This window comes from Henckelia pumila, chromosome 3 (assembly GCF_033568475.1).
Source record: "Henckelia pumila isolate YLH828 chromosome 3, ASM3356847v2, whole genome shotgun sequence".
NCBI lineage: Eukaryota > Viridiplantae > Streptophyta > Magnoliopsida > Lamiales > Gesneriaceae > Henckelia > Henckelia pumila.
This window is the reverse complement of record NC_133122.1, coordinates 51,486,424-51,500,474: the sequence shown is the minus strand read 5'-3', so window position 1 is coordinate 51,500,474 and position 14,051 is coordinate 51,486,424. Positions and strand designations below refer to the sequence as shown.

The 14,051-nt window shown below is 39.8% G+C and overlaps 1 pseudogene; it reads left to right on the top strand.

Moving 5' to 3' along the window:
- Positions 1-12,720, top strand: part of LOC140888710 (uncharacterized) — a 32,471-nt pseudogene extending 19,751 nt beyond the window's left edge.
- The last annotated feature ends 1,331 nt before the right edge of the window (positions 12,721-14,051 follow it).

Genomic DNA, 14,051 nt, shown 5'->3' with positions numbered 1-14,051 from the left:
TTCGCTATCGAGGAAAAATCTCGAATGAATCGACGGTAATAACCTGCCAAGCCCATAAAACTTCGAATTTCTGGCACAGATGTCGGTCTCTGCCAACTGATCACAGCTTCAACCTTACTCGGATCCACTGAAATGTCATCTCCTGAAATTACATGACCAAGAAAAACAACTCGCTGCAACCAAAACTCACATTTGGATAACTTGGCATACAATTTCTCTTCTCTTAATATTCTCAATACAGTTCGGAGATGATCAGCATGTTCACACAGATTCTTAGAGTATATCAAAATATCATCGATAAAGATAATCACAAAATCATCTAAATATCTTTGAAATACTCTATTCATCAATCCCATAAAAACTGCTGGTGCATTCGTTAGACCAAAAGACATGACTATGAATTCATAATGGCCATACCTGGTTCTAAATGCAGTCTTAGGAATATCCCCGTCTCTAACCCTCAACTGATGATAACCGGATCGTAGATCAATCTTCGAATATACCGACGAATCCTGCAATTGATCAAATAAATCATCGATACGAGATAAAGGATAACGATTCTTTACCGTTGCCTTGTTCAATTGCCGATAGTCAATACATAATCTCATCGATCCGTCCTTCTTTCTAACAAATAATACCGGAGCACCCCATGGGGATACACTCTGTCTGATATATCCTTTGGCCAATAAATCTTCAAGTTGGTCCTTCAATTCTTTCAGTTCGATCGGTGCCATACGGTAAGGTGCTTTAGATATCGGTTGTGTACCTGGCATCAATTCAATACTGAAGTCTATCTCTCTGAATGGTGGCAATCCCGGAATCTCATCAGGGAACACATTTGCAAACTCATTCACCACTGGTAGATCAGTCAATTTCGGACTAGTCCTCAGCATATCAACTGCATAAATAAAAAATCCCTCTGCTCCATTCTGTAACAAATCAGTCATAGCAATAACAGATATCAAAGGAATTCTGGCTCGTGATCCCTTACCATAGAACTTCCATTCATCAGTCATATCAGGTTTGAACTTCACGATCTTCTGAAAATAGTCCACTGTGTCTCTGTACTTGGTTAGCATATCGATACCGATTATGCAATCAAAATCAGATAAACCAAGAACGATACAGTCAAGCTCAACTTCATTACCTTCGTACTGTAGTACACAGTTTCTAACAGACTTCACTGATACTATACCTTTTCCCAACGGTTAAGATATAGACACTACAGTAGCTAATGACTCAACAGGCAATGAATACAACGTAACAAATTGTTCAGATATGAAGGTATGCGACGCACCCATATCAAATAAGACATAGGCAGGATAACCATAAAGAAAACAGTTACCTGCAATCACATCGTCCGGTGCTGCTTGTGCTTGCTCTTCTGTCAATGCAAACACTCGTGCTTGTTGCCTCGAAGGTTGATTCACTGACTGACCTCCTCCTCCTCCTCCTGCTCTACTCTGTACTGTTGGTTGTGGTTGAAACGAATGAACAGAAGATGCAGATTGACCCACCGGTCTCGATGATCCAGTATCCTGTGCACCTTCAGATCCTCGTTGTGGACATACCCTCGCAAAGTGTCCCATCTTGTTGCAAATGTGGCAGCTTCCAAATACACCTCGGAATTGTTCATTGGTATGGCGTCCACCACACTTGGTGCAATATACATCAGACTTCTGTCCAGTTCTAGACTATCGGGAACTACTTGAACTCGAAGAGCTACTTCCACCAGATCTCTTGAACTGTTTACTCTTGCCTTTGAAGAAGTTTTTCTTTCCACTGCTGCTACCTCCAGCTTCAAATCGAGGTGGCGGTGGAATCTGTGGCTGCTCTTGGGACTGTCTCACTGGCTGTGGCACAAACTGTGCTCCTCGTTGTTTCAGTATCCCTGCTTCTGCACCCTTTGCTCGATTCAGAGCATCAGCAAAGGTATTCGGTCTTCCTGAATTCACAAGTGTAAACACATCAGAATTCAAGTCATTGATAAATTGATCGGCTTGAGCTTCATCACTAACAGCAATATGTGGAGAAAATTTCAACAAGCTAGTGAACTTTGCAACATATTCCTCGATATTTAACTGTCCCTGTTGCAAACTCGCAAACTCTGCTCCTTTGTCCTTGCGATAAGACACAGTACCTTGGTTTTCCAATGCTTTCTTCGTCGCTATCCACCAACTCTTGGCAAGGCCATGCAGTTGATGAATAATCAGTCTCACACGACGATAATCTGAATAGTCAATAGACTCGTATAACTGCTCAATATCTTCCAGCCAATTCTCACATTCCACAGCATTCTCAGTTCCGTGCAACTTCGATGGTTGGAATGACTGGAATCGTTTCAGAAGTTTCTCCATCGGATTAGGATCACTAAACTCATCAGTAGAAGTACTACCCTGTCCATGTTCAGACACTGTCACTGGGACCTGTGCAGCATTCATCTGTTCAGGCTGATTCGTAGCAAATGTCTTTCTAACTCTCGGTGCTGGTCGGGGAGGCATATCTGATAAGCAAACAGATTAGTGTACAGTTCAATCTCAATTACAACAAGTCTGTTGCAGTCCACATTGCCTTCATAAAAGATCGAGTTTCGATTCATCCTCATAATACATGCTAGTACTTCAATCAAATAACCAGATAGCGTGTAATTCAAACCATTGTATAGCATATTCTTCGCAAATTATCACAGCATCATGTGACAATTTAATATCTGTAATCAATCAATCATATACCATACAATTATGAAAGCAATAAATAAATCAGAATAGAAGACTCGATCTACCCTGCTCATCTAATCTCAGTCCAAGAAACTTATGCTCTGATACCACCTGTTGTGGGGACCTCGGGTTGCTAATCTCATCTTAGGGCAATTAATGAACAATTAACATTCATTAAACATCAATTAAGAAACCAAGAGCCAAGTAAATTTTTTTTTTTTTAAATTCAGTGTCTCGCTCGATCGGTGAAAAACACCCGATCGAGCGAGCACAATTGCTCAGCTCTCGGATGGAAAACAATTTGGCCTCGCTCGATCCGTCAACTTCTGCGGATCGAGCAAGCCAAAAACTCAAATCCTCCGCTTGCAAATTACAAGGCTCGCTCGATCCGTCAACTTCTGCGGATCGAGCGGCCCCCAAATTCCAGAAATTCTGCAGAGGAGTTCTTGTGCTGTCAAAACCGTGCACCATCAATTCCAATCACCAAACATGGTCCAAAACATGATATATCAATTCCAAAACATGCATATACATATAAACAAGGTCATAAGCATTTATACATGCATTTCATTACATCAACAAGTTGCTAAAGATCGGTAAACGACAACAATTATCTCAAACTTTATAAATGTAATCCAAACAAACTAAACCAAAGTTTCATGCTTCTAAATTTCAAGACATCATCTACAACCCGAGTCCTCACGTGCTAGACTCTCTCCCAGCTGTCAATGATGTCGATGACTAGCTCCTGCCTCTTCTGTTGTCATGCACACATACAAAACAAGACAACAGCCGGATAAACTCCGGTGAGAAACGATTCTCAGTATAACCAACATATAAAAGGCGTTAAATAAATCATATCGACTCTATTTAAAACTCGACTCAACAAATAGAGTAAATTAACGCTTCGAATAAGAATTGATTCATATAAATTCGTGCCATCAAGATTCGTAAACGATCTTGACATGGATATCCATCTAACGAGTTCGTAAACGACTCGCAAATAAGGTTAACCGCAACCTTGGCATAGAATCGATTCAATATAGCATCATATCAACTCGAATATAAAGATCCACTACCTGAGATGGATCGACAACATCACAATCAAATCAAAAACATAAACAAGTATGTGGTTTTTGCGGGCCAACTCAAGATTAGTCGTTCTTGAGTTTCAAAGTCCCTACTTCGTGATGTTGTCATTATACCTTCGTTTATCTCGATTCTGAACTCTTCAAATCTTAAAGATACAATCATAACACATATATCAAACTTCATTTAAATCTATTGTATCAAAAACAAGTCGAAAACATCATAAGATCGTCAATCAATCGCATTTCAGACCTCAATCCACTTTCTTTGGTTCAAAGTCGTTGTCTCGAGTCGTTGGCCTTCCAAACTCAACTGAAACTGAAGAATAAAATTCTATAATATTCACATCATCAAGATAAGTGTTTCAGCTTAGCTATCGAATATCAAAATAGTCCAAAAACTCGATTAAACGGCGTAGCGATTGAAAATCGGTAACCGGCGTAATCCCGAAACCATTTCTAACTTCAAAACCCAATCATACGTATATTCAAGTCAATAACCAGCTGATAAATCATTCAAATATTCATCTCAATAGCTATAAAAATCGATTAACATGCTGGAATCAAGATTGGATACATGTAATACAAACTTCTCAATCCGGTTTTGACATAGAATCGCATATACGTTGATAAACATAATCAAGAACTCAAAATCTGATATCTGCTCCATACTGATTTCAAAATCCAAATAACATAACATAAAACTTACACGAGATCGAAGCCCTCGTTGTAAGGATTCCAGAGAAATTTACGAAATCAAAATCGGACAACCGGTTCAAAAGTTACGAGACTTTGAAGATTGAAAATCCAAAAGAAAAGAAATGATCTCGGCTTCTCTGTTCTTATTTTTCTGAATTGAACTTAAAGTTACACGTGCACATGCTGAGTCTTACAATTCAAATCTGATAACTTTCAATCAATATTGCAATTTAGTCCCTCAACTCTTCAATAATTGCAATTTGGTCCTCGACCCTTATTTTAATTCAATTTCAATCCTAAATAATTTAAGAGTATTAGAATTTAAATCAAAACTCTAATATTCCCAAATTAAATATACTCGGATTAAAATTAAATAAATTTGGATTAATATTAATTAATCTCGGGCCTTACATTTTATGTCTTAGTAAATTAATTAAACAATCACTGATTATTGTCTGTTTCTTTTCAGTATTTCATTACAATGAATTCGCGCAATCCACTATACTCAATTCTCGAACAAAACAAATTGACTGGCGCAAACTATACGGAATGATTCTGTAAATTAAAGATTGTTCTAAACTCGGAAAAAATTTTCTACGTGTTAGAAAAGAATCCTCCAAAGGAAGCACCGGCTAATATAAGTCTGGAAGAATTGGCAAAACTTGATCAATGGTGGGACCATGATGTCAAGGCTAAATGCTATATGCAAGCTTCAATGTCTGATGAACTCCAGAGACGATTTGAGGATGCCGTGAATGCTGCTGACATACACATGCACCTCAAGGAACTTTTTGGATCTCAGTCAAGGTCGGAGAGGTATGCCACCGTCAAAGATCTCATGACATGCCGCATGCGAGATGAGACTTCGGTCCTTGAGCATGGGGTACACATGATTGGGCTCATTGAAAAATTGGTAACACTCGATTTGACTTTGGAGCATGAACTAAACGCGGACTTGTTACTTTTTTCTCTTCCTTCGTCGTTTGACGGATTTGTGGTGAACTTCAATATGAACAAGATAGAGAGGTCACCCTTGAAGAGATGGTCAATATGCTTGTGTCTTATGAGGCCACATTAAAGAAGGATAAACCGGTACTCTTGGTTGGCTCCTCTTCTTACTCCAAGAAGGGGCCAAGTGGAAAGGGTAAGAACGTTCTGCCCCACCCAAGAAAATTGTACCACATAAGAAGGGCAATACAAAAGCTTCAAACGTGAACATATCTGGAGATGTTTGCCATCACTGCAAGAAACCCGGTCATTGGAAACGTAACTGCAAGGAATACCTCGAGCAGTTGCGAACTGCAAAGGGTATGTTTTACATTGAAATAAATGTTTCACTTAATACTACTTCTTGTGTATTGGATACCGGATGTGGATCTCACATTTGCAATGATTTGCAGGTGATGACAAGAAGTCGTAAGCTTAGGATGGGTGAGACCCAGCTGAGGCTCAAAAATGGTTCCAGAGTTGAAGCCAAAGCAGTGGGAGACGTTTATTTAGTTTTGCAGAACAATTTTAAGTTACTATTGACAGATGTTTTATTTGTGCCAGATTTAGTTAAAAACATTATTTCTGTTTCTATGCTTGATAGAGATGGTTTTTCTTGTAATTTTGTAAATGGGATTTGCAATATTTACAAGAATGAATGTTTGATTGGAAATGGACAATTTGAAAATGATCTATATAACTTAAAATTAAAAGACGTTCCAATTAATTATGTTGATAAACCGGTAACAACAAATAAAAGAAAAAATGATAGTCAAAACCCGACAAACCTTTGGCATGCTAGGCTAGGTCATATTTCCTCAAGGAGGATGAACAAGCTAGTGGGAGAGGGCATGTTTGATATGTCTGATATTAACTCTCTACCTACTTGTGAGTCCTGCCTAAAAGGAAAAATGACTAAATCTCCTTTCAAAGGGAAGCCTGAGCGTAGTCAAAACCTGTTGGATTTGATCCATACAGATGTTTGTGGACCATTTAGTATCAGTATTAAATTTGGACACACCTACTTCATTACCTTTACTAATGATTATTCTAGTTATGAGTATTTATATTTAATGAAATATAAGTCTAAATCATTTGAAAAGTTCAAAGAATTCAAGGCTGAAGTAGAAAACAAACAAGGTAGAAGTATTAAAGCACTTCGATCGGATCGATGTGGAAAATACTTAAGTACCGAGTTTTTGAGCTATCTAAAAGAGAATGGGATTCTCTCTCAGTGGACTCCTCCTATGACACCTCAGCTGAATGGTGTCTCGGAGCATCGCAATCGAACTTTGTTGGACATGGTTCAATCTATGATGAGCTTCACTGAGCTCCCTCCTTCGTTTTGGGGCTATGCACTTGAAACAGCGGTATTATTGTTGAACAATGTTCACACCAAAGTAGTGAATAAAACTCCATATGAGTTATGGAATGACAAAGCTCCTAAGTATTCGTACTTGAGGATTTTGGGATGTCCTGCTTACGTGAAGCAGACAGTGGGAGATAAGTTGGATAGTCGATCCACCTTATGTTATTTTGTAGGATATCCGAAGAATTCAATCGGATATTATTTCTATCATCCCACTGAAACAAAAGTGTTTGTTTCGAGGAATGCCACCTTCATGGATAAGGAGTTTTTATTAGATAAGAAAGACAAGATGATGGAACTCGAAGAAATTCGAGAAGAACCTGAGATATAAAATAACGATCCCACACCTCAAGAACCTTCAGTGTACACGCCTACATCTAGGAGATCCGAGAGGACTTCTAGACCTCCTATTCGATATGGTTTTCTTCTTGAAGGGGATCAAAGTGAACCCGACATTGGATGTGATCCAAGAAACTTCAAAGAAGCAATTTCTGATGCGGATTTAAATTTATGGCTTGATGCTATGTAGTCGAAAATAGACTCGATGCATACAAACCAAGTTTGGTCTTTAATAGATCATCCCGATGGAATTGTTTCAATAGGGTGTAAATGGATCTACAAGAAAAAACTTTGGCCTGGTGGCAAGGTACTAACCTACAAGGCACGATTGGTAGCAAAAGGTTATACTCAAAGACAAGGAGTTGACTATGATGAAACCTTTTCACTAGTCGCAATGTTCAAGTACATAAAAATCCTTATTGCCATAGCAGCATGGTATGACTATGAGATATGACAAATGGATGTGAAGACTGCATTTCTTAATGGAAACATTAAGGAAGAAATCTATATGATGCAGCCCAAGGGATTCAAATCCATGGGAAGCGAGCATAAGGTATGCAAGCTTCAGAGATCAATTTATGGTCTCAAACAAGCATCAAGAAGTTGGAACCAGAAATTTGATGAAAGAATAAAGGACTTTGGTTTCATCAAAAATCCGGAGGAACCGTGCGTGTACAAGAAAGTAGTTAAGGATGCGGTGACGTTCTTAGTGCTTTATGTTGATGACATCCTACTCATTGGGAATGACGTAGGGATGTTGCAGTCAACAAAGATATGGTTATCAGGTAGATTCTCGATGAAGGATTTGGTTGAGGCCTCCTATATTCTAGGGATACATATCTATAGAGATAGATCTAAGAGAATGATAGGACTCACTCAAGCAACCTACATCGACACCATATTGAAAAGGTTTTCTATGGATGAGTCCAAGAGAGGACATCTACCTATGTGTCATGGAGTTTCTCTATCCAAGTCTATGTGTCCCAAGACTGACAAAGAGATAGAGAAAATGACACACATACCATATGCGTCAGCCATAGGTAGTATTATGTATGAGATGATATCTACCAGACCGGATGTAGCCTTTGCTCTGAGTGTCACGAGCAGATATCAGGCCAACCTCGGTCAAATGCATTGGAAAGCCATGAAGGATATTCTTAAGTACTTGAGAAGGACTAAGAATATATTCATGGTTTATGGAGGAAGAGAATTGAAATTGGAAGACTATACCAACTCTAGCTTCCAAAGCAACGTGGATGACTCGAAGTCAACCTCTGGATTTGTATTCATGCTCAATGGCGGTGCTGTCTCTTGGAAGAGTTCCAAGTAGGACACCACAGCGGATTCCACCACTGAGGCAGAATACATTGCAACATCAGCTGCTGCTAAAGAGGCCTTTTGGATGAGGAATTTCGTCCAAGAGTTGGGCGTAATTCCTGAAGTTATTGGTCCAGTTCCGGTGTACTGCGACAACACTGGTGCCATTGCTCAGGAAAAGGAACCAAGGTCTCATCAAAGATCCAAACACGTATTGATTATATTGTGATATAACCAAGTTAATATAATTTACATTCATTAATGGCATTTTCTTTGTCTTTCTTCATATTGTTATATTGTGATATACTATTGATGTTTTGAAAAAGACCTTGAATATACTATAGTGTAAGTAAGATGAGATAGTGAATAAAGAGAGATCACTATTATGAAACACATCTTATAGTCACTGTATATTCTAAACAGTTCCTAGTCAATTGAGTCGTCCGCTAATAAGGATAAGGATCGCTCGAGATTGAGACTAGCATTTGTGATGCCAAGTACCACGTTTCATTGGTAATGGACATGGAGATGTTCAAAGCATGCAAATGGATATTCATATGATGAATGATTGAACTACCCTATTTGGACTTTCCAAGTGGTTATCACTTATCGAGTGGATAAAGTCCGCGGTTTTGGTTGTACACCATTAGTCATTACTATTTGAAACATCATTGAGACTCTATATGCTAGTACTGTACTTTGACTCGTTTACCGACTCTATTGGGGTCATCAGGTGTCGGGATTGGGTACAGTTACGACACATATAGGAGTCAATGCTTTGTTGTCAAGGATTCACCACATACTTGCGAGTGTGGATATCCTATGCGATCTGAGGAGATATTAGTGTGACGAATCTTTGGCCAGAGTACATGATATGTTTTAGGTTACTCGGTTTTCCTAGTAACACATGCGATGTCACTATTTGATCTCCAAGATGTAATGAATAGTTATCGAATCTCGAACGACTCTCGATGCACCAATGGTTGTTGATTCGATCGGGATATATGGATGAAGGGACCGTACTGTACGCTAACCAAAATATACTGGTTCTTGCAGGCACTATCAGTGATACCTAGGAAATCATGGGGCGATGTTGCTAGGCGCTCTTACCATGATTCTATGGGTAAGTCGGAAATTGTTGTTCCGAGTCACAAGAAGTTGTGAGCCCACGGCTAGCTGTATCCCTGAACCATTGAGGGTCAAACAAGTAATGGATTACCAAACCCCATTGAGATAGTTAAATTTAATGAAAGAGAAGTTGGACTTCTTAACTAAAAGGGAGTGGAATTTCCTAAAATAACATAGGGAGGGCATTTTTGGAAATCACTGAATTCGGATTCAGAAAAATTATCTTGACTTCAAAAGATGCAGAAATGGTTTCTGTGCACATTGGTAAAATCAGTTTATCAATCGGAGTCACGATGAATTTTATATTAATTTCTATAATAACAGGCTTGGCTTGTTGGGCTTAAGTTATGGATTGTGGGCCCTAAGCAGTTAGAGTCCTAATACAATTATAACTTAATCTAGTCTAGAAATTATCTATAAATACATGTGTAGTGTTCGAAAATCATAAGCTTTTCAGTCTTGCAATTTTCGAATTACACACATATATTTTCAAGAGGAATTTTCGAAAATCCTCTGCTCCTTTTTTAGATAATTCAGTCTGTAACTTTTGTGAAAAATTACATTCTGAATTGACAGATCAAATCTGTTTATTCTCTTCAATAAACATCTGATTGATTTCTAGTGCAATCAATCAGAGGGTTTTAGTTTTCTATTCGTGGACTTAATTCCGGAGGTTGATCGCGATAGTCATCGGTTCCCGGGATTTACAAGAAGAGCAGATTAAATTCTGTTGGAGTCCATAATCAAGCCTTTGCTTGAATAGGTAAAATATTTAATTATTTATATATTTTACTTGCAACAATTTTAATCGTTAGGATTTGATACCCACGATATGGAATCGTTCCATATCGAAAAATAAAATTTTTAAACTTCCGCTGCTCCAGGTATCACATCCGTGTGATCAGAGAACGAGTGTTCCAACAGGTGATTCCTTTGAAAACTATCTATCTAACCTTGCATTTGTCCTTAAGAGGTGTGTCAAAACCAACCTAGTTTTAAATTATGAAAAATGTCATTTTATGGTTGGGCAAGGTGTGGTTTTGGGTCATGTTGTGTCATCTAAGGGAATAAAGGTAGATAGGGCTAAAATTGATATCATTCAGTCTCTCCCTTATCCCACATATGTGCGGGAAGTGCGTTCTTTCCTTGGCCATGTAGGTTTTTACAGGAGATACATTCAAGATTTTTCCAAGATCGCGTCCCCCATGTGCAAGATCTTACAAAAATATGTGTCATTTGAGTTTAATGAGTCATGCAAATCATCCTTTGACAAATTGAAGAACTCCTTGACATCTGCACCAATAATCCAACCACCGGATTGGAGCCAGCCGTTTGAAATTATGTGTGACACTAGTGACTATGCCGTAGGAGCGGTATTGGGACAAAAAGTTGGGAAGGCATCGCACGCTATCTACTATGCTTTGTGCATTCTGAACGATGCCCAACGAAACTACTCCACTACTGAAAAGAAGCTTTTAGCAGTAGTTTTTGCTTTAGAAAAATTTCGCTCCTATTTACTTGGTGCTAAAGTTATTGTTTACTCTGACCATGCAGCTCTTCATTTTTTGATGGCGAAGAAAGAGGCAAAACCAAGGCTAATCCGGTGGATACTACTGATGACTGAATTTGATGTAGAAATAAAAGACAAAAGAGGGGCCGAGAATCAAGTCGCTGACCACTTGAGTCGTCTAGTTCATGTTGATGATGAGCTGGATTTGCAAGACGAATTTCCTGACGAACAGTTGTTTACAGCGAGCACCGAATTACCATGGTACGCAAATATTGTGAATTATTTAGTTACTAATGACTTCCCCTCTGAATTTTCCAAGGCACAAAAAGAAAAAGTGAGAAGCGATGCAAAGTACTATGTGTGGGATGATCCATACTTGTGGAAACACTGCGCTGATCAAGTAATACGTCGATGTGTACCCACGAGCGAGGTAATCCCTATTCTCACGTTTTGTCATTCTTATGCGTGTGGTGGCCACTTTGGGCCGAAAAGGACGTTAAGGAAGGTATTGGACAGCGGATTCTTCTGGCCTTCCTTATTTCGAGACACTTACCTGTTCTGTAAGTCGTGCGCTCAATGCCAAAAGACAGGTAACATCTCCCAACGAAAGGAGATGTCCCAACAACCTATTCTAGTTTGTGAGATCTTTGATATTTGGGGCATCGACTTCATGGGACCCTTTCTGAATTCACATGGTTATATATATATATATATATTACTTGCTGTGGATTATGTCTCGAAGTGGGTGGAAGCAAAGGCCACCCGTACTGACGACTCTCAAGTTGTTGCAGAGTTTATCAAGCATCACATTTTTTCTAGGTTTGGAATTTCGAGAGCCTTCATCAGTGATCGAGGTACGCACTTCTGCAACCGAACTGTGGCGAGTTTGCTTAAAAAGTACCATGTGACGCATAGGATTTCCATGGCGTATCATCCACAAACCAATGGTCAAGCTTAAGTTTCAAACAGAGAGATAAAATCTATCCTAGAAAAGACCGTGAATCCTACAAGAAAGGATTGGAGCTTACGGTTGGATGATGCCTTGTGGGCATATAGAACCGCATTCAAGACACCGATTGGAATGTCTCCATATCGGTTGATTTTTGGGAAAGCCTGTCATCTGCCAGTGGAATTGGAGCATAGAGCCTATTGGGCTATCAAAAATTTTAACATGCAGGTGGATGAGAGCGGCGAGCACCGAAAGCTGCAGTTGCAAGAATTGGAAGAGATCCGAAATGATGCTTATGCCAGCTCTAAAATTTACAAGGACAAAACAAAGGTCTTCCATGACAAGATGATCTCTCGACGGAACTTCGAAGTCGGTCAGAAAGTCTTGCTAATTCACGACTTTGGTTGTTTCCAGGTAAGTTACGTTCGCGTTGGAATGGACCTTTTGTTGTAACTAATGTTTTTCCTCATGGTGCAGTCAAAATTCAAAGTTTGGACATATCCAAAACATTCAAGGTGAATGGCCACCGGCTTAAGCACTACTATGAAGGAGTCCAAGTGAACATTGGAGGGGACGAGCACGATATCACTCTCGATGCCCCGCCAAATGTCGAATAAATCACGGCATGCAGTCGAGCTATAGACTGACTCCAAATTAGCGCTGACTGGGAGGCAACCCAGTGTTTCTTTCCCTTTTTCTTTTGCTCGTTTTTATTCTTTCGCTTTATTTTCGTTTCTTTTTCCTCAGCATTAAGTTTATTTCCCAGTTTTTCTTGTTTTTCCGTAATTCTGAAAAATCCAAAAAAAATTTTTATCTCCCGCTCGATCCGCAAATTCTTGCCGATCGAGCGAGAGCTCTTTTAACTCAAGTCAGTAAGTTGGCCATTTTTCCCTCGCTCGATCCACAACATCTTGCAGATCGAGCGAGAGCTCTTTTCCTCGGGACAGTAAGTTGGAACATTTTCTCTCGCTCGATCGGCAACTTCTTACCGATCGAGCGAAAGCACTTTTGCTCGGGCAATGCTTTATACGTTTTTGTGTCGCTCGATCCGTAAAATCTTGCAGATCGAGCGACAACACTTTTTCCTTAATTAAAACGCAGACTTCCCTTCTTTTTCTTTCTTTCTTTCCCATCCTTCCCCCTCTCGTGCTCAATCCCTTAACCCCCAAATTTTTGCCTACAAATTTTTTTTCTCTTTTTAATTCTTTGTTCGTTTTTTTTTCAATACGCAGGGATCTCTCGGAGGCAACGCAACAACTTCTTGGATGCAATCTTCTCCGATCATCTTCTCCGGCCTCTCTCTCATCGGAACCTTGCTCAGCCGCCAGTCGACTTTCTCGATATTTTCTCGTCGTGGGTTATATTCATCGGGCTTTTCTACTCTTAGGCATCTACCGGACGTCGTTTTTCGTTGTTTCTCTTGTGCTATTCAAGGAGTTGCCGGATTCTTATTCGCACGCAAGGTGTTCAATAAATTGCATCTTTCCCTTTTGCTATCATCTTCCTACTCTCAATGGGGCCTAAACGTGTCCGACGCCAAGGCGAATCCTCTTCTCGGGCTGTTGATCGTTCTTATGCCGCGTTCACCGGGCTCTTTGTCAATGACACCGCTCGTGATCGGTACATCGAAGCCAAGGTAATTCGTTCACCCATTCCTGAACGTGGTTTTGAGGCAGACTTGGCCTATCCAGAAATCGTTCGGACGATTCATGAGCGTGGTTGGGCAAAATTCTGTGAGTCACCTCCACCCGCTGTAGTGCCGCTTGTCCGCGAATTCTATGCAAATGCAGCGGAGAGAACCGATAGCAAAGCGTTTGTTCGGGGGAAGCTGATTTCCTTTTTACCCCATGAGCTGAATGCTTTATTTGAAATACCGAAGGTAGACGATTCGCTCTAACAAAGCCTACAAGCCGGCCAGGATTTGGACGAGTTGCTTGAACAACTGGCA